The following is a 21,963-nucleotide window of genomic DNA, read 5'->3' on the forward strand; positions in this document are numbered from 1 at the left end:
AAACATCTCCGTCTCTCTCTCTACTGGTTCGGGTCACAGTCTTTACGTTTAAGTCATTTTGTGATAGGACATGACCCAGCCAATGTGGTCCCATATGCCATGCACCACTTTTGATTTACTGAAGTCTTCATCTCATGCAAATGGGTGATACTGCTGATTTGTCTTCAGTGTCGACTTTCTGGTGACACAGATGAAATGTAACTTTATTTATTACATCACATTACAACTTTGAACATAGCACTCTTTTTAGACTTTGTTGTATTGTTTTCCTATTTTATCTTGTGCTGCCTTGTTTTAATTCAGTTGATTTTCCTTTTTGACATTTCTCACTTTCAATTCAACACAAAATGATCATTGTGCATGCTTGAGCTATTAAAGTTAATTCCTTTGTTCTTGCGTATCTTTGGGACAAATCCATGACAGAAATGTTTCTAGGTATCGGCAGTGCTGAATTTCTGGAATTGTGACTCAGGTTCACTCGAACATTCATTAAGCCACAATTGAAGCAAACACAGAACAGACTAAAATGGGTTTCTTTCTATTCTAACTGGAAATGAAGTGACAATGTGTGAAATAGGGTGCCAACACTGACGTAACCGTTGGTAGCTGGCAAACTTCTACCTACCACAACTGAACTCTTATTTATGCAACCAAACATTCTTAAAGTCATTACCAAAGATAAGATGAAAGGGTGAGTAACTATTAATCCTCCTCTCCACCCTCGAGGGGATGGGTGTCTCAGGCTCTGCACTCTCCCTGTTTGCATCCTACCTGACAGGTCGCTCCTACCAGGTGATGCTGAGAGGGTCTGTGTCAGAACCACACAGGCTCACTACTGGGGTTCCCCAAGGCTCGGTTCTGGGTCCCCCTCTTTTCTCTCTCTACACTACATCTCTTGGTGCTGTCATCCACTCCCATGGCTTTTCCTACCACTGCTATGCCGATGACACCCAGCTGATCCTCTCATTCCCCCCCTCTGACACACAAGTGGAGGCACGCATTGCTGCTTGTCTAGCTGACATCTCAGAGTGGATATCGACGAACCACCTGAAGCTCAACCTGGACAAGACCGAGCTGATGTTCCTCCCGGGGAAGGGCTGTCCGCACCGAGACATGGCCATCACCATAGATAATGCTGTGGTGACGTCAACTCGGACTGCGAAGAATGTGGGTGTGACCTTGGACGATCAACTGTCGTTCTCGGCAAAAATTGCATCAGTGACACGGTCCTGCAGATTCCTCCTCTACAACATCAGGAGGATTCGCCCCTTCCTCACGGAGAAGGCTGTTTCAGAAAGTAGGTAGCTGATATATTGCACTTTTACCTTTAGAGCTAGGTATACTCTTGGTAGCTTGTTTTTGCAGAAAATGCACTTAAGCCTTCTGGTGATTAGTAGTTTCGTTCCCTACCTATGTTGAATGCACTTATTGTAAGTCGCTTTGGATAAAAGCGTCTGCTAAATGACTGTAATGTAATGTAATGTAATGTATTAATCTCATTCAGCTCCCCCTACGAAAATCTTTGGAAACCCACTTCTCGTTGTGCCCCATAAAAGCACCACAGCTCTTTGACAGAGTGAGAGGTCAACATTCAAGACATTTGGTCTGAAAGTGCTCCCTGCCAGTCAGACTCCAACAGCACCCTATTCATATACTGAAATGAACAGGGATGCCTGAAAACACGGACAACAATGACCCAAAGTAGCGCTAATTGAGATCAGCTCCGTAATGAGGGTAAGCGAGGCTACGTGCTACTGAAAAGGTACACGGAATCGTAAAGCATTGCCAATACCTGTACATAAAATACACTTGTCTTTCAGGAGATCATGCGTTCGCCCGTGTGTGTGTGCGTGCGTGTGTGCGTGCGTGCGTGCGTGCGTGCGTGCGTGCGTGCGTGCGTGCGTGCGTGCATGTGAATGAAAAGACAACTACTGTAAGTAATTTTCATTGTTCTAATTGCAGAGCTTTCCCTCCCAGCTATGGGATAAGCATCCTGCCAGGCTGGCCAATCACAATGCTTGACTCAAGTGACATGACTGCGCCTTTTCAGTGGTGGAGAACACTGGATTTAAACATTTAATCAGAGTTCTAGAACCACAATACAAAGGGCCAAGAAGATCATAAGTGTGTCTGCAATGTATGAGAACGTGAAGGCCAGAGGCAACTTTGTATCATATACATTTTAATTGGTTGAATCTTCTGTTCAAAGAATGTTAACAACATAAGCTACACATCTTCAAACCACTTGAAGCCCAGCATACCGATTCTGGAGGGAATGTTCACCAAAAATCGCTGATCTACAAGTTTGCCACACGTTGTGACCTTTTAGATTGGCTTTTGCTTAGAGATTTGGCGTAGTGTAGACAGAATAAAGTACAACTGTAATTCAGGTTTGTTTTACTATGAATAGAGGGTTTAAGTGGTTAAAGCTTTATTTATATAACATATTTTTATAATATATTAAACTTTTTATTATTGTAGATTCTCATTTTGTTAAATTACTTATTTAGAAAGTTCTTCTTTACAAATGAAGACTCAATAGCCTAACAATGAAAAATGATATAGCTGTTAGTGATGTAAAAACGGACGTTTTAAAAATGTAATCGTGGATTAGGCAAATCGTGACACCCTTAGACGATTGGCAGGTAGCGATGCCCAACTTCAAATTCAACACTGGTGAAAATACTGTCCAACTGTACAGTATTGGAAAATGCTAGTGTCCAACTCCAAGCCCATTCAATGAATTTAGATTTCCCAAGATGTAGGTAGAGATCTCTGATTGTCTGGCTACGTGAGGCACGATCTGACAGATATAGCTGTGTACATCTCGTCCTTACACACTATTACTGTTCAGTTCTATGCGTATTTACCAACTTGTGTAGGCATAATGTCAATGACATTAGAGATGTTACTTCCTCTTGTGAAGGACGGTGAGGCAACAAACACCCAACACTTAGGACTACATTACATATTGCAACCTTTGATTGACTGGTGAGGCAAACATAATTGACACAAGGCATTAACATTCAGACTTTGTAGATTACAGATACATTTGAATTACAGAAATCTGAGAGAATGATGGCGAGAGGTTGACCGTGAATGTGGATGAGAGAGCGAGAGAGGGAGGAAGAGTAGAGACGATGTACAACTGGTAATCACATACTGTGATACACAGGCTGTAGGTAGAAATGTAACTGCGTACATAGCTATTAGCCGAGATTTCTGCGCTGCTGAGCATACCTTTCTAGTTGGATACTTGAAATGACAGGTATGTCATGAGGCCTCAAAGTGGTAAAAGTTTTTTCCTGTTTAACTCTGGGGACCCAATATATTTTAATAACTATATTTATAAAGGTTTGCGTAGGGCAGATTTGTGATAAGATGAATGCTGATGCAATCATACGATCCTCATAGGTATTACAGTTGCTGTTGACATGGTGGTGATGTGATTTATGTGTGGTATTAAAATGCATCTCCGGTATCCACATGTAAATCATGTGCTCATGCACTGGTTCATTTCCATGTGCTCATCACTTTCACTTACTTTTCAAAATGAAATAAGTCACCTTATATAAAGAGGCCACAAACAAGAAAGTATAATTAGGAAACCATAACTCCGGATTCCGATCACTGTGGTTCTATGTGGACTGTATTGGTATAACACCACAATCTGCCTTTTCAGAGAGATCGTATAGATCGAGATACAGCGAGTGCACATTCTATGACTTGCAGTTCTATACCTTAACTTATACTCCATTGCACGACGTCGTTCGTCAAAAAGAACAGATCAACAAGCTAAGAACGCGTCGCGACACATTGTCAGCTTGTAGATCTGTTCTTTTTGCTCATGCACGCATTATTTGTAAAGTTTGCAACGACAATGTTCGAACGTCACTCAACGTTAGCGTTTAGTATTCAGCGTTCAACCAAACAGCGAGGTGTCCCCACATAAAGAGTGCAACAGCTGTAGGCTGTAGCACACAGCCTAAACGGCATTTGAAAAAACAAGCGCTGGAAACTGCTGCGTTTGTATGGTAAAACGTTGAAAATGAGGGTTGCATGACACTGCTGAACAGTTGATCAGCAGTTGATCAACAAGTTACACACTCGCAAATATTTTTGAAACACCGCCGTCCACAGCTGTAGCCTACACCGAATGTCACATGACATGATAGCACAGCAACATAAAAATGTAGCCTTGGTTCAACACTATATGTATTTTATCGAGTCTGACTTTTACTTTCGTATAGATATGCAAATCAAATTTGATAAAATATATCTATGATAGTCTTGATCTAAGGCAAACGTATAGATTACATATCTACATATCTATGTCTCTATGTCCGTCCGTCCGTCCGTCCGTCCGTCCGTCTGTAGTATGTATCTATCTCTACAGCAGTGGTTCCCAAACTGGGGGTCACCAAAATATTTTGGGGGGGTCCCCAGATGATTAGCTTAATGAGCAACATTGTATTCTCACGCAACAGTAAACAAACCAACATACAGTATAAGTGAATACAATCTGCACATTTCTAAAGTTACAATTTAATGACATTTAAGACCTTTTAATTCCAAATTGGCCAAATTGTCAAATATTATGTAAGAAAGAGGCAAACATTGTGAAAAATAGCTTGTCAGGTTGAGGGGTCCCCAGTTCAAATATGATTATTTTGGGGGGTCGTGGCCTCAGATCTTATAAATAATCGTAATAAAATAATAATAATCTTAAAAATCTACATTAATGAATCGTTGTAAGATCGTGGATCGTGATTCTGGCTGAAGTAAATCGTGTCATGTGATTCTTGGCATATCGCAGATATGTGACCCTGGGACCACCATCCTTATTAAGAAGCAACATGGGGACCACTGTTGTGTCGGGTAGGGATATGGACCGACTAATGCACCGAACCCACCAAAAAAAGCGGTGCACATGCGCTTTATTGGGCGCGCAGGTTTGCGTGCGACTGTTCTTGCCAAACCTAGCCAAAAGTCTATATACAATGTATTTCTATGAAAATACGCGTGCGGACAAGCTTTTTTTCCTGCCCAGGGTGGAAAAAGAATCGTCACGTGCGTGAGCAAAGTGCCTGTGCGTGGCCAGTGAGAACAGCTGCATTCATAAACATGGTGGGGAAGAAAAACAGCGTCCGTGCACTTATGCTTGCGCGTCCTGTGGGTTTTGTGCATAAGATATGTCTTTACTAACTCCATGGTCCTCATATCACACAAGTTCTTCTAAGTTTCTCCAAAATTAAATTTTATTTTTTTTAAATGATGTTTACATTCCTACATAACTGAATGCATGGTTAGGGATCACATGCAATATGTTCATGGACGACCAGTTGAAAACCCCTGCCCTAAAGACTTTTCTTTCTCTCAAATTTAGGCCCCATCATCACCCAGCACTAGTAATGATAGTGTGGCAAATGAATATTGAAACTATCTCAAATATTGAGAATCAATATGTTGCCTATTGAAAAACGTATATTATGTATCACAACAGTCAACCCGATTGATGCAACGGCCAATAAAAGTGTGTATATTTTGTATACACCCACCAGCCTGCTCAACATTACTCGTTACAGCACGACATTTATTCTCAGTTCATCCTCTATTCTTATCTCCTCTTATCTTAACATTTCTTCAGAGGCACACTGTTTATTCTACACTGTTTGCACAGAAATTCACCCTTTATTCTACCATTGCCTACATTGTGTTGTGAACATACATTTGTGGCAATAATATTTAGGTTACTATATATACTGTACATTCATTGAAAGTATTTTATAAGTTAGAGATTCCAATTACCGTATATTAAACAAATGGGATATCAAAGTGAACTAAAACTATACAGTACATGAGGCATTTTGGTGGGTATTCTTTAAAGTAAAAAAGTTAATATCGAGCCCTGTTGATTACAATGTGTGCTGGGTGCATCTATGGGTGGATTGTATTTAAATTCCAATACTGATGATGATCAACTGGTCTGGGATACCTCTGAATCCCAGAGGCAAGCACAGAAAATACTGTCTCTACCCTTCCGTTTTAACCCATTAAGACCTGGAACTGTGTCATTTTTAGATTTGAGCTAAAAGCATTATTTTACACTTTGGGCTATTCAAAAATAGCAGATATACAAGCTCATAGCGCGGCACCGAGTGCCGCGCTATGAGCTTGTAGATCTGCTATTTTTGAAAAATCGTGAAAATGTGCGCAAATCTTTGAATATTTATATTTTTAAAGCGAACATTTTTAACTCAAATCTTTGCTTCTGGGGGTCTCTGGAACAACATATTTTGGTGGGGGTCCGCGGCCAAATACATATAATTTTGGGGGTCCTTGACATGAAAAAGATTGAGCACCACTGATATAGAAACATACGTTTTTCAGAATACTGTTGGGATTTAGGAGACATGTAAAATCGGTTTCAGGTCTTAATGGGTTAAAGATCAAAATGTGTGTCATCGTCAAGGCTGGAGAAACTTTGAAATTTGAAATGCACTGATACAGACCAGAATTGCAGTTTTGAGGGTGCCAATTTAATAAAGCAAAATGAAATCCAGCAGATGAATAATGCAGTAACGATCCATTGACCATAGAGGGTGTACACTTTTAGCACCCTACATACTGTATACAAGAATGATTTCTTAATAGGACCACGTTTCTATTTCATGCAGTGTACATTTTAATAGCTTTATAATTAGAATTCCCTACAGGGGAAGTTCCCTTGCTGAACTTTGAACACAACCACCAAGGGGTGAAACGTCATGTTGTTCTTGTTTGTTAATGCAGAGCGGATGATCACACATAACATCGTTGATCTACAAGACGTTTCTGTGTTTACCTGGTTGTGGAACAGCTAGAAGCTGAAAATAGCCATGCATTGAATGCAATAACCCTGAAAAGGAGGCCACACTGAAGGGGAGGAGGTATATGCAGTAAAGGAAGTGTATCTGTATGCACCAAGAGGGCCATTCACTTTGCTCTTAATGGGTGTGTGAATGTGCGTCTGTGTTTGTATATAGCCCATAGGCCTGGATATAGATGACCGGACCAAGACATTCATCCTCTAGGTGCCCGGGAATCACTTTGCGTGAGCGAGAACCTGATCTGTGGTGTTGCCGTAAAAATTCAATTACACCAAAGGGGAGAACTAGTAGGAAAAGTATAGGCTTGCGGGGCCCTTTGTGCTGCAACTGGTTCACTGAATTCACTATGGCTTGCTGCTACCGAACCAGTTTTTCACTTCAGATGTATTGGCTGTCAAGCACCGCCTAGGCCTTCTTTGGTGTTATTAGCGATCTGTTGTGTGACAACGGGCAACCTAAGTGACCTGTATTTCTGATTAATTAGACCCCCCAGGATTCCACAGATTATTTGTAGGCACGCTGCAGAATATTACTTGACATGCAGAATAACGCAGAATTGTTGTTTCTTTAGGCGACTGCACATATTACGGTTACTGTGCAAACGGTGTGCAAACTCACGGTACGAGACCACTGCATAAGACCAGTGAAAAATATGTTTACAAAATGCTTAATAGAAGTTACCACAAGCAGTACTGATCATCCTCCTGAGGGAGAACTTGGGTGCAAACATGCTGCGCTATTTGAAGAGGGTAAACAGCAGAAAGAAATGGAGAACAGACATACACAAACTGAGTGAGTAGTTATTATGCATAGTATTATGCAATTGTGAATTGTGATATTAACCGCAACATGATGCTGTGATATTATTGCACAAAAACACAGGCACACTTTTAAAAGGGAGCCGTTGTTTAAAAGAGGGGGCATTGCTATTAAATCAATCATTTTGATGTTATACCTTTGGCAGTGCTGCTCACTCCATCTTAGGTTTCTGACTAAAAACACAGCTATGCACCTACGTATAATTAACATCAAATAATTCACTCAAAGACGGTTCATAGAATTTGTCATTGACGTCTGGCTGGCATGTGTTTGATGTGGTTCAGCTCAGAAACGTTGCCTTGCTTCAACAGATAGCCAAGTGGTTACTCAATAAGTTACTCAATTCCAGGACTAACTCTTTTGCATGTCTTGTGAGGTACAGAGAGCATGGTTAGAATGCATCACCACTGTGTCAAAGTATTGCAAATACCTGTTTGTTGCAAACAGCAAAATGTACAACTTAATATCCTAATATCATGGTACTGACACCCTGACAAAGTTGTTTTTCACTTGTTGTGGTCATTTCTTGACAACCCAACCGCTTTGGTAGTACTCCAAGACTGTAATTTTGTTGAAAGAAAATAATTATGATTTCCAATGGCATTATGAATAAACAAAATTCCCTTTTCAGTGACTCCCTTTTCTGGTTGTGTTAATGGTTTGGTTCATGGTTTGGTTTAACATGCATGGCTTAACGTGCATTAGTTCAGTGAATGTATCATTGCGTCATCCACAAGCATTGTTATTCATGCACCTTGAAGATAATAGTCTTAAAACGTGACTCCTGTTCCATCGTTCAACTGGCGTGTGAACATCATGAAGTGCCTCTTTTCATCCACAGTGCTAATCCAACTACTTTACATTTTACGGCTGTGTGCAATCTCACACATGACTAGGGTTGCCAACCGTCCCGTATTAGCCGGGACGCCCCGTATTTTGACCAAAAGAGGCGCGTCCCGTACGGGACATCGCTTGTCCCGGTAAAGGGAAGATGCTTAAAAATAATAAAAATCTGTGCGTCTGCCTGCCTATGTGTTTGTGTGCTGTATGCAAAGGGCGCTAGGTCGCCAGTGCACACGCGACACATGCACGCGTGCAGTGCGCGTGCATGTGTCTTTCCCATTTCTGAATGTTGGCAACCCTACACATGACCCCGGATGCACTCAGTCGCAGAGGCTGTAACTACATCCTTTGGATGGCATGCACTTCAACACGTTTAAGCCTTTGGGACTTAATTATGCTGTAATCATCCTCAAGTACCTTCTCCTATGAAACACAACTCAACACCCGTGGAAAGCTGGGTCATCAACGAGCGGATCTAAAGCTTGTTGCTTCTTTCCAGTTTCCACAGTTTGGAGTCAGAGCAGAAAAGCATGAGCATCAAAGGGGGCTCTGCCCTCAATGCCCTCATACCTGACTAACTACCTCACCAAAGTGAGACCCACAGCCACAATACTAGAAGGAGCGACAACAACGATCTGGTACCACCCTCCTATTACAAACATAAATTCTCTTTTTACTGCACTGCCACCAAAGTGTGGAATGCCCTGACACCATCCCTTAACAAATGTGGATCACCGGCTTCCTTTACAACAGGCCTGAAAAGGTTACGGAAAAAGGAAAATTCAATTAATAAGCTGAGCTTGACAAATGTACATTTTGAGCTGTTTGTTATAAGTCTTATTTATAGAAACCCTAGTCTCAAACCACGCGACCCTTTAATAAACCTCACATTCATACCTACGCTCAAGTATGCGCACATATACATGCGCATAAGTATGTGCATTTTCAACATGGAGGACAATTATTTTAGGGTTCAGCGTAGCACACCTAGACTTCATCTTTCAACACCATGGATGGTTGTTAGATGAGTGGGCACTGGGCACGCCATCCATCTGAAAGATTTTACAGTTAACACATCAGCCAGTGCTAGCAACATTAGTACCGAGCAAGCACCTCCAGTAGCCGTGACACCTTGATCTAGTTCTAGAGTGCCACAGAGTGTTAACTGCATTTGTGGTGTAAGGACTAAGTAGGTCCAACAATGGCTTCCAGTCAGGTAGGAGAACAACTTGAGTGCCTTCTGAGTGATGCCAAGGTGAGAAAAGGTGTCCAGGACAAGCTGATGGTTGTTGGCTCTATCAAATGCTGCAGATAGGTCAAGAAGGATGAGAACTGCAGAGTGGGCGGCAGCCTGGGCTCCCCCTGTGTTACTGATCAATGTATTGCTTTTGATGTAAGACATGATGTAGAGACACCTTTTGTTCCTCACAGACTGTTCTGCTGTCATTTGACTGCAGTCATTCGTATAGGGGCAACCCTGCCTTTTCACTTGTACTTGCGCTTCTCAAGCCCACCTCACGTGGTGTACAGAACTGAAGTGTGGGCTCATATTTTTACTTCCACAATAAAAACAGCAGCTCCATGTTGCTTTCCTAAAAAAAATGGATGTACAAGCTAATAATGCGTAGCATTGCGACATCAGTAGATTACAATATCTGTGAGCTACATAACAAGCTGATAACAGCTAACAAGAAGACAGGGAGGGTTACACCACGGCATGCAGCAGCAAGGGCCGCAGCAGCAAGCAGAAAGGATGCACTGGAGCATCTTATGCTATTAAAATGCCTTTTTATTAACACGGTGCCAAGTAAAGTAAGAAAGCAACACCGGGTGCCGATCCGATGGCCTAGTGGTTAAGGTGCATAGTACATATAGGCTCTAATGAACCCCTGACAAGAGTCGCGGGTTCGATTCCCGAGCCCAACAGCCTTTGCAGCGGGTCTCTCCCAATCTCTCTCACTCTTTCCTGTCACTTGTACTATCCAAATAAAGGCAGAAAAGCCCCAAATAAATCTTTAAAAAAAAGAAAGCAACAAGTCGTGCAACGCGTAGTTGCCTAGTTAGTGCCTAGTTAGTGCTGCCGTTTTTATTGTGGAAGTCAAAATATAAGTGGGGCGGCAGTGGCTCAGGAGGTAGAGCGACTGCTTTGAAATGGAAGGTTCCCGGGTCGATCCTGGGTTCCCCCTGTTTTACTGTTGTAAGTGTCCTTAAGCAAGACACTGAACCCCTAACTGCTCTTGATGAGTCGCCTTCACCATCGGTGAGTGAATGTGTGTGAAAGGGTGAATGTAATGCACGTTGTAAGCGCTTTGGATAAAAGTGCTATATAAATGCACCATCTACCCTTTATAAGCCCTCACATCAGCTCTGAACACCGCAAGGAGGGGGCGAGTGGATCTTGGGAAGCGTACAACAAGTACAACGTTGTTGTAGAGAAGAAGTACAACAACGCACCAAAGGGGTGCAAGCACAAGTCCAGTCAATGGAGGACTCTGTACAAAAGAAAGTTTAATTTGTATTCTTCATCATCACATTATCTCTCTAACACAGATCTGATCTAATCACAGTTATAGTGTGGAGGGTTTTCTCTCTGACAAAAACCTTCTGGCTTGATCTCTCAGACAATGAAAACAAACACTCAGAGACCAGCAAACAGATACAGAGTTAACTGTTAGCTAGCTGCTACTGTTTCCGCACTTGTCATCCTCCTTACTGACTCCTGCCCCTGAAACAATGGGATTTTTCTCTTGGCTCACGGCCTAGGTCATAAGTACTGCACTCCATCCTCGTTTTCATCAGTGGCTTCTTCTCTCATCTTCCCACATGCCTCCTTCACCTGCTACCCTTCTCTCTCTCTCTCTCTCTCTCTCTCTCTCTCTCTCTCTCTCTCTCTCCATTCCTCCTTCCGCTTCCCTCCTTTCTGCCCATGTGTCCGGTCCCCACCGATTCTCACAGTCTACTGCATGAGCCCTTTTCCTCCCTCTTTTCTTTTTTCCAAGAAAGAAGAGAATGTAGGTCATCCCTCTGACGGCAAGGAAGCCACAGCTGAGCTGAGGTAGAGCGAGCACCCCTGCTCTTGCAGTCCTCTCCTCGCACAGGCTCTCAACTTCCCTGTCCTCTGCACACTTAGGGCGGCGGAAGAGAGAGAGCATAGAGAGCGAGTGTGAGAGTGTGAGAGTGTGAGTGTGAGTGTGAGTGTGAGTGTGAGTGTGAGTGTGAGTGTGAGTGTGAGTGTGTGTGTGTGTGTGTGTGTGTGTGTGTGTGTGTGGGTGCACGTGCGTGTGTGAAAGAGAGAAAGCGTGCCTCATACTGAGTCAGAGCGGGAGAGTGAAGGGGACAAAACTACAGCACGAGGCAGTGTTGTATTGCTTGAGCTAGTATGCATGGTGGTGGGGTGGGGGCAAAAGTGGACCCGCTCAACTTTGCAGAAAAGTGGGGCTCCCGCATGTCCTGTTGCATAACATTGAAAACAACTCCATATGCTCCATCAAAACAAACACCACACACTGGTTTTACTTCATGCTATCTAACCTACCTACCCCACCCCCACAGTATTCAGTATTATTGATCTGCACACAACAACAAGGGACTGAAGCCCTACTATTGGTGGTTGGTGAAGAATCAGACACAAAATCAGCATTTTACCATGGACAGGAAAATGGCTAAAACTATTAGGCTTAAAATCCATCATTTCACTTCAAGCCAGTGAGGTAAACAAAGTTAGGATGTGGGGTGACAATTAGAAGCAGCTGGTAAAAAAAACTCATGGGCTGGTTGCAGGTGGAGGGGGGGTGAAAACAAACAGCGTGCATACCTAACGCAAGCTCCGGTGGAAGAATGTTCTACGTGACAGAGGCAGGAAAGGCTGCAGCAGTGCTGAGTGCTAAAATGGCTGTTCATTCCACACACACACACACACACACACACACACACACACAGAGGAGCTTAGCTGGGAGGAGGAGGAGGGGGGCTTCCCCCTTTCCCCCTGGGCTCTAAAGTGCAACCATTTTGGCTGCATGCACAATTCTTTTTTTACTGGGAAACTTGGGGATTGCAATATTGGACAGGATTGCAATACTATCAGCTGTAATGATATTTGTGTGACATGTAGCTCAAAGTTACATCACTAGTATTTATCAGCATCCATGCTCAATGGTATGGTTTATTGTTGCACAATAGAAGACTTTATAGTAACTGCTCTTGTGTTGGCTTACTACAGCTGTCACTTGTGATTTCCTTCCTTGACTTCACAGTTGAAGATAAAAGCTTCTGTAAATATTTATGACAATACAATCCAAAACAATTTGGATACTGGATATGCATCGTTTCCATTACTTTTCCAGGTGTTGGACATTTTTATTTTAAAATCCATGCATGTATCTTTAAGGGTTTTCCAGCGTATGTGGGAATTGTCATGGTGTGACGGGTTTCTCAACACAGAAATGGACCACCTAGCCCGGACTGTAGCGTGGCGGTCCGGGCACCTAGGCTGAAAAGTAGCCTGACAGCGTATTGCGGGTTTGAGTCCCGATTCCAACGATCTTTGCTGTATGTCTCTCTCTGTCCTTGTTTCCTGTCTATCTCCACTTTCACTGTAAAATAAAGGCAGAAAAGCCCCCCCAAAAAAAGAAACGGACCACCTATTCTGGTAGTCTTCCTTTTTCTCCAGTTCTGATCAAATGTCAAGTATAATAGTCTACCTCTACAATCAAATCAAACAGCCATTGTAAATCAGTACTTCACTTGATCTGATGGCAGTAGTCACAATGGCACTGTGTCGTCATTAAATACCTACAGTGTTTTTGGTCCTTGTGGGATTCACAATGCTCCTTGACTGTTGACCGGAGTGCCAAAATGGTGAATGGACACACTTTTAAATGAACTAAAAATAATGTCATATTGTCCAAGCTTTTTGATACACAACACACTCATACTGATTTGCATGATAGAAGATTGAATTTACAGTCAATTGCTCACCACCTACAAACGTGAAGCAATGTATGAATAGTCCAATAAAAAGTAGAGGGGGCGCTACTGGCACTAACAGATAAATAAACAATACTTCAGAATCCAAAGTAACGAATGTCACAAATATAGAAATTAAAGAAAATATTGTAATAATGCAATGACACACTAATGACACATTCTAGGAACAATGAATTGTTAGGAGTAACTGTTGTTTCATAGTAGTATTACTTGCCCCAGTCACAGCTTTAAGTTTACTGAAGCACAGAGTTTGAGATGCTTTGGTGAAATGTATGGGGCTGACAACACAAATTACCTGTCCCTTTCAGAAAATAAGGTGCTCCTTGGTAGATGTCAGTCTCCCTGACTCTAAATATGCCTTCAAAGGGACTTCCTTTTAAGTAGGTCTAAAATCCCTGACACATAGCCTACCTATCAGAGTAAACCATTTGACCCATCAATCTGGGTGCCTATTTTCCTAATAGAACTTAACTATGCGCATTTATTTATTTAGCTGAAGACATAGAGATCTATAGAGAGATCACAAACATGATCAAATAATGATGTTCAGTATTGTTATTAACCATGCATTATCGGTATTGTAATTATTGTAGCGGGATAAGCAATGCACTGTGGATGTCAACCTTGATTGATAGCAATCTAGATAGAAGAGCAAAACAAATAGTTGTTTCAGCATAACCCACTGTATTTCAGCCATTTCTGCTCAAATATGAGCCGATTTGGCTGCTTGTTAAGGGATTATTAAGAGAGACATTGTTTTTTCTGGAAACAAATTAACAATCCCCTGATCTGTTGGAATAATAAGATAGTAAGGCAAGTCGAATATTCAGAACAATTTCTGAACATGTATTGTACACATTTTCTTAATACATTCATATTATGTCAACATTTCTGAACACAGGAGATGCTGGATTTTTATTTTAGTGAGGGGGGGTGTAAATGCCTAAATTCTTGTGATATGCACCAAGATTTCATAACTGATGTAATGCTTCTGAGCAGGAAGTAAACATGGCGTGGTGGAAGAGAGTCCCAAACTTTGACCTGAATAAGGCTTGCAGTCAAGTCTGTAGTGTGTGTGGGCCCTTATCTCAGCTGCATCTAAACCTAAAGAGGCCCAGCTCCAATGTCACCGCACATAAACACACAACTCCGAAACCACTGAAACCGCCCGGTATCATCATACAGCACGGTATAACTATTTAACATTAAGTTGTCAAATTAATATCGCCAGTGACATAACTTGTGCAATAATACGTTGGCATGCTGGTATGTTGTTGTTGCTGTGAATGGCTTGCTGTCATAGAATGACAATCACAGAATGTGTTTCTGCCGATGATCAAATGACAGTTTTACACTGCAGGCATCTCTAGGCAACGCAACGCAACCCCCCCCCCCACACACACACACACACACACACACACACACACACAAACAAACAATCAATCAAAATCAATCACAAGATGGATTTAAACCCTAAAGTGGCCCGTCACCACATCTGGTCTGCTGCATACTAACAGCTGAACAGAGAACAACACGGTAACGTTTCCCAAACCCGTTGGCGTTGTGCTTACAATACAAAGAAAACAACATTAAACAAAGCACGTGGTGTGTGATGATAATAAAGCTTTATGTCCTTCTCAAGTTGAATTGCAGTTCATTCAGCCTTGGTCTGGATGACAACCTGCTGGTAACGTTAGCTCAGTTGGCGTAGTTTTTACATTATTTGACAGCTTTAGTTACTAGTTACTTTGCAGATTTAGATTATTAGGCTTAGATTATTTACATTAACCACTTCAGCCATTTGAAAATAGCCGATCTACAAGCTCAAAATGCCCACTGTGAGATTGTAGATCTGCTATTTTCAAAAAGATTTGTATACATTTTGAGAACTTGTGAAATGGGATATTCTGGCACAGTGAGTACTTTTACTTTTCGCACTTTAAGTATATTTTGATGCCAATACCTTTGTGCATTTCCTCAATTAGATTTTGATTACCGGACTTTTCACTTGTAACAGAGTATTTCTACACTGCAGTATTGATACTTTTACTTAAATAAAACATGTGAGTACTGTTTCCACCAATGCATAGAGACTTACCTGCTTTCCTCAGCCGCTCAACTTGTAAATATCTCCTCTCTCCCACAAGATCTCGATGTATGTTGTTGTTGTCGATTATAGTTCCCACGTACGGTGCCCTGATCAGGCGTAAACAAGGCAGGTAGCTCCCGTGGCTAAACTTCACTAACCAAAATAAAATGCTCGCTTTTATTTTATCCACTATAAGACAACATTGATATTTTTAGCACGGCGTTGTTGTTGTTGTTGTTGTAGTGGTCGTGTTCTTAGGCCAACTTCAGAGTATTGTGCCAAAACAAACGTGCGTGCAGGCTAGGCTAGCGAGCTAACGTCAGCTTATGTTGACAAACAAGCCTGCGTGAGTTGAAAAAAAAAAAGAAATCACGCTCGACCTGATGCTAGCTAAGCGCTGCTTGGTTAGCTAACGAGGTTAGCCAGCCCAGCTAGCGAGCTTCGCTAATTCAAAAAGCCCTTATCTTCCAAAAAATGCCCTTCCAGCGTCTCCGACAACGTTCCGGTCGGCAGTGGCAGAAAAAAACAAAGTAAATCCGAGTATCGCTTCGAGGTGGCGTCTCTTTGTCACTGACGGCGTAGCAGCATTTCAGTCTTCTATTAATTGTCGCTTTGAGTCTCTCCTCTCCGCCATTTCCAACCTCTTCTCTCACTACACAAACAAACAGGGTTGACTGTGCAGTGCACGCCCCCGTCCCGTGCCCATGCCCGAGTTAGTGCGCGGGTACTATAGCTACGTTGCGCGTTCACGGCGACAATAATAGGAGTAGGTATATTAGCCACAAATCCATACTATTCCGTACATAGACACATTTTGTCTTTAACCTGAAAGGGACCGGAGTGAATGCTTTGCCAAAAAGCAAAGGGAGCAGTTTGAACAAACGGCCCATGTTTGTGGTCAGTTGGTTCCCTGGTGATGCTGTGACTGACTGATGTATGTCCTGTAACTAGTTAAGACAGTGGTTCTCAAACTTTTTAATTTCAAGGACCCCCAGTTTGATATACATTAAGGCCACAGACCCCCCATTTGATTAACATTTCTATCACTGGGACCCCCAATCTATACTATAAAATCCTAACTCTGAGAGTGTACAAATGGAACGGGTCCATTTGGTTCCATTTGTACACTCTCTGAGTCACAGTCCCTTAACTCCTCAAGGATCCCTGAGGGCCCCCGCCTCCCCGGACCCCAGTTTGATAACCACTGCTGTAAGAACAGCATTGAGGACTGTGTGATGAATTGGACCCATTAACTGCATTTAACACTATTGTTTCCAGCAAAGGCAAAGCAGGTTGATCGCCAAAAGTCTTGACCTGGTGGTGTCAGTAGTCACTGTGTGCATTTGGTTGGATCAAGGACTCCTATCCAGCCACCCACAGTCAGTCCTAGTCCCCACCTCTCCCCAAGCCTGACCCTCAACATTGGTGCACCACAAGGCTGAGTGCTGAGCCCCCTCTCCTATTCCCTTTATATATTGTATTGTGATGATTGCACCCACTCACTCCCCAAACACAATGATTCAACTTGAAGATGAGTAGATGACACAAGTGGTGGGAATTATCAAAAAAGGGCATGAGACAGCTTACAAATTGGCACGATGGTGTTCAGAAAATCTATCATTGAAACCCCCCCCCCCCCCCCCCACACACACACCTCCTCTAAACATCAAAGGAGAAGAGGTGGAGAGGGTTTCCCAGCATCATGTGGTCACAGAGGGCCTCACATGGACAATCTACTCCACTGCTTTGGTCAAAAAGCCTCAACAGTGGCTCCACTTTTTAAGGACACTACTGACAGAATTAGAATCAGGAAGCTACGTCCTGTTACCACTGCTCTATAGAGAGTGTATTCACATACTTAGTGTCCGGGTAGCTCAGTCGGTAGAGCACTCGCCTCTTGACCACAAGGCCATGGGCTCCATCCCGGCAACGCCAACTCAGCAAATGAGTAGCACGGCTTGGGTGTGTCAAGTTGTACTGGGAGCTGCCTGATGGTAGGTGTTGCGCTCCACCTCAGCAATCCATCTCCCATGGATCTAGCATACTGTGAAATGGGGATAGACTCAAACGCTCTGGCTGATACTGACAATAAGCCTCTCCGACCTACTTACTTACTTACTTATTACAGCCACTGCTTTGGTCAAAAAGCCTCAACAGTGGCTCCACTTTTTAAGGACACTACTGACAGAATTAGAATCAGGAAGCTACGTCCTGTTACCACTGCTCTATAGAAAGTGTATTAAGATACTGTATTACAGCATGGTATGTCCTGTTATCACTGCTCTATAGAGAGTGTACTGACATACTGTATTACAGTATGGTATGTTAAATATTCAGCAGCAGACCTCTCAGCTCTCCTGCTAATCTCCCTGCCCTCACTGGAAGAGACCTTCAGATCACGCTGTCTCCACAGAACCAGAAGTATTCTGAAGGATGCAAATCACCCGTCATCATGACGGAATGTGCAATAACCTTGTAAATATCTGCATATTATCTACAATAATGTTTTTTCTAAGGAGCAATAGCATTTGGTATAATTTTGGTATAATAACGTGCAATGTGTGTTCCTGTACCCTTTCCTGCCACCTTCTGCCTTGATTGATGCTTAGGCTTGTTTTTCTTGAGTAGCCTACAATGTTAAGAATGTAATTTAGAGGGTGCACGGTGGCGCAGTCGGTAGCGCTGTCGCCTCACAGCTAGAAGGTCCTGGGTTCGATTCCCGCCAGGGACGCTGTGGGCGCTGGGGGCGTGTTCTCTCCTCCACGTCATCGGCGCCCATACCCTAGGTGGGGTTGGTGAAAGGGCCTACTCTGTGTGGAGTTTGCATGTTCTCCCCGTGTCTCCTAGGGTAGTTAATACCCTCACAAAAACATGTAGTAATCCTGGTCACTATACTGCCTCCCCCTGGTCAGCCGGGGCGCCTGATGGAGGAGAAGGGAACTGGTTGGAATAACGTGTTCCTTCCACGCGCTATGTCCAACCAGGGAAACTCCCCCCTGTCGGGTGATAAGAAGCGGCCTGCTTGCTCCTCATGCATTGAAGGAGGCATGAGCTTCAGCTTGGGCTCTCCCTAGGCTGGCAGAGGGTAGGTAGTGCCCAGGATTACATAGGCAATTGGCACTGGGTGAAAAAATGTGGGTTACAAAATCGTGGGATAAAAATTATAAGAAAAAAAAATGTAATTTAGATAGTTATTTAAACTAATTCTAGGTTTATTGTTTACCTGGTATCCTATAGTTTCAATGTACAGATTATTATTTGATATTTTATTATATATTTTAGTATATTGTTTTTAGACTGATGCTAGGTTCTTGGTTTACCTGTAATCCTAGTTTCCTGACGCACTACACTGTCTCTTTGCATTCTATGTATGTGATTACCTTGCTTATTGTAAGTTAAGTTAAGTTAAGTAAGTAAGTTGCTAATTACCTAAATTGTAATGTTTTAAGGTGTAATAGCATTTGGTACAATGTACAATAGTGGCTTTTGATATGCCAAATCCTTTTAAAATGTTAGTTTTTTATTGTTTATCTTTGTGGGCAGGTGAGTGTGTGTTTGGAATGTTGGAGGAGACGTTTTAGGAGCTGCACAGCACATTTTGTTGTACGATAATGTACAATGACGATAAAGGCAATGCCTTTCAACCTGAAGCCAGGCAGTTCTTGTATCATATTGCAATGATGTGTTGTGTATGATCTTCATTGCATTTTGAAGTGCAGGCACAACTATGTCTTGTTAACCAGAGAAGAGGCGTTGCTGGTCCTATGAATGTGTACACAGTATGTACATAATCAGTGGTGTTGATTCAAACAAACTTGTTCTTTTTCAAATAGCTCCAGACCAGCAAATTCCTAATTGTCAACGCCTATTTGGTTTACTGCTTCAAATACTTTGTGTTGGTAAATATGTCATGTTGTGTATTCACATCCAATCTGAGTTAAGCACACTAACCAGTGTTGAACAATAAATGAAACACAAATTGCTTTTTTCAACCATTCTTCTTCACACCACTGTCCGATTCAAGTTATCACAGTGTTCAAAGTTTTGTTCTTTTTACCAACATTTAACTATTTTGCCTTGTATGTCATACTTATAGGGCCTTCACCCACCTCAACACCCTTGGCAGTACAATCAGAATCATCTTTTTTGAGTTCTCCAGTGTCTTCAATACTATCCAGCCTCTACTGCTTGCAGAGAAGCTTGCGTTGATGGGGGTGGACCGCGGCTTGGTGGCATGGATCTCAGACTACCTCTGAGGCAGATCGCAGTATGTGAGACTGCAGGGTTGTCGGTCAGAGGTGCTGGTGAGCAACACGGGTGCCCCCCAGGGCACAGTGCTGTCACCCTTCCTGTCCCCCCTCAACACATCTGATTTCCCGTTCAACTTCAAGATCTGTCACCTACAGAAGTTCTCAGATGACAGCGGGGGTCAGCCATATCTCAGGCGACAACACTGCTGAACATGACGGTGTGGTGAGGGACTTCGTGCAGTGGAGCGAGGCGAACCGCCTCCGGCTCCATGCTAGCAAGACCAAGGAGATGGTGGTGGATTTCTGCACGACCAAGAGAGTACCCCCGGTGCCCAGCACCATATGGGGAGGTGGTGGAGACTGGAGTTTGTGGACAGCTACAAATTTCTAGGAGTGCACCTGAACTGCTCGTTGGACTGGTCTGACAACGCTGAGGCACTTCACAGCAAGGGGAGGAGCAGGCATGTTAGGACCCCAATGGAAACAAGACCGCAAGGACTTTTTTGGTGTTATTCTTTTAGACAAAGTGTTTGACTGTACTCGTACTGTTTTACATTTCTGAAGAAGATCTACAATGAGACCAACAATGGTCGCTTGGCCAGGTCAACCATAACTTAACCTGGAATAAATAGATGTTTCAAAGACTCTGACCTCTAATGACATTCCTAGGGTGGGGTTCTTTGTGCTGTTTTTCGCTGTAAGCACTTTCACTTCTCACACTTTTGTGTGAGAATGGACACTTTTTTGAATGGACACTTTTTTGATTGGCATTGCGCTGATAATTATTATCATTTGTTTTATGATGAGAAACGGTGAGACAATTATGAAGCACTGACTGTAATGTACACACATCTATCTATCTATCTATCCAGTGTTGCAATGCTGAATTGAAACGTGGTTGCACTGATGTGGCACGCACGTTGCTTAACACCTGCACTACAGGTCACACAATGGACAATTTATATGCATCTAGGCTCATATCTATCTATCTATCTATCTATCTATCCATCTATCTGTCTATCATCTCAAGTGTACTGTACACGTTGCCATCCATGTTGATGCACAACACAATTGCGAGGTCTTTAAGGTATACAGGCTGTATGTACAGTTGGGTTGTTGATTGTATTCACTCTGCAATGAAACGATTGGAACTATGACTGCAGGATCAAGACCACCTGGTTTTATCTAACAAGGCTCTTTAATAGAGCAATACTCACTCTACACAGTAAAATACTCAGTGTTAATTTAACTCTGTACAAATGTGCCAATATAAAGGGAAAGATATTTGGTGAACAATAGAGGAGCACTTATCTATGTTGAAAAGGGCCACTTGATGTGGGGCTCTTGTGAGAAAAAGATAAAGGCTGAGTGAAATGGATTTATATAATTGTTTGTAGGGGGTTAAACATCTAGACAATTTTAGCTTCAACTACTATAATAGGCCTACTGACAATGTCTATACAGTAGAATGTACAAAATGTGACCAGAATATACACAGTGCATACATTTTTATATACATATACTACAAATATCCAAGGCAGTAGCAACAATAGGTATAGTTCTTTTACGTATAAAATATACAGTGTATATCTGAATCAGAATATACTGTATACAGTGTATAATAGTTCTTAGGATGTGGAAATAACACGTTTCTCTATGAATATCAATGATTATAATTAAACAGCAGACATGGGGATAATTAACGCCTAACATTATAATGTCTGCCTACACAGTAAATATGGTGACTGATACATCAAGTCCCCTATTATTGTGGAGGAAAACATTGTGCCGAATAACTGCACACAAGCATGGAGCAATTATCCAATTATCTCATTTAAAGCTGCATTGTATGATACACAGCCCTACTCATTATGATAACAAGCCATTGTTTCAAAACAAGCCAGCTCTTCTCCCCTGCAGCACCTTACCTGCTCATCTGTTGTCTGTCAAATAACATCACACACACCCATCAGATGATAGCAATTCTGAGGATTTGATAAAATGAAGATTTTTTTTCTTTTAGTCAGATGTTTGTTCACTATTACTGTGTTGGCGTAGTAGAGGGTTAATTTGTTTTAATTTCCTTTTGCCCATTGTAATATGGAAC

At 42.4% G+C, this 21,963-nt stretch overlaps 1 protein-coding gene across 1 annotated transcript in view; it reads right to left on the reverse strand.

Moving 5' to 3' along the window:
• LOC311062937 (nuclear receptor coactivator 1-like) overlaps positions 1-15,753 on the reverse strand; it is a gene marked incomplete at its 3' end in the record, with an annotated part of 47,134 nt that extends 31,381 nt beyond the window's left edge. Inside the window, exon 1 of the mRNA XM_084082156.1 lies at positions 15,616-15,753. The remainder of the gene's footprint in view (positions 1-15,615) is intronic.
• Positions 15,754-21,963: the final 6,210 nt, after the last annotated feature.

Source organism: Gymnoscopelus microlampas (assembly GCF_963454915.1).
Source record: "Gymnoscopelus microlampas genome assembly, chromosome: 16".
Taxonomy (NCBI): domain Eukaryota; kingdom Metazoa; phylum Chordata; class Actinopteri; order Myctophiformes; family Myctophidae; genus Gymnoscopelus; species Gymnoscopelus microlampas.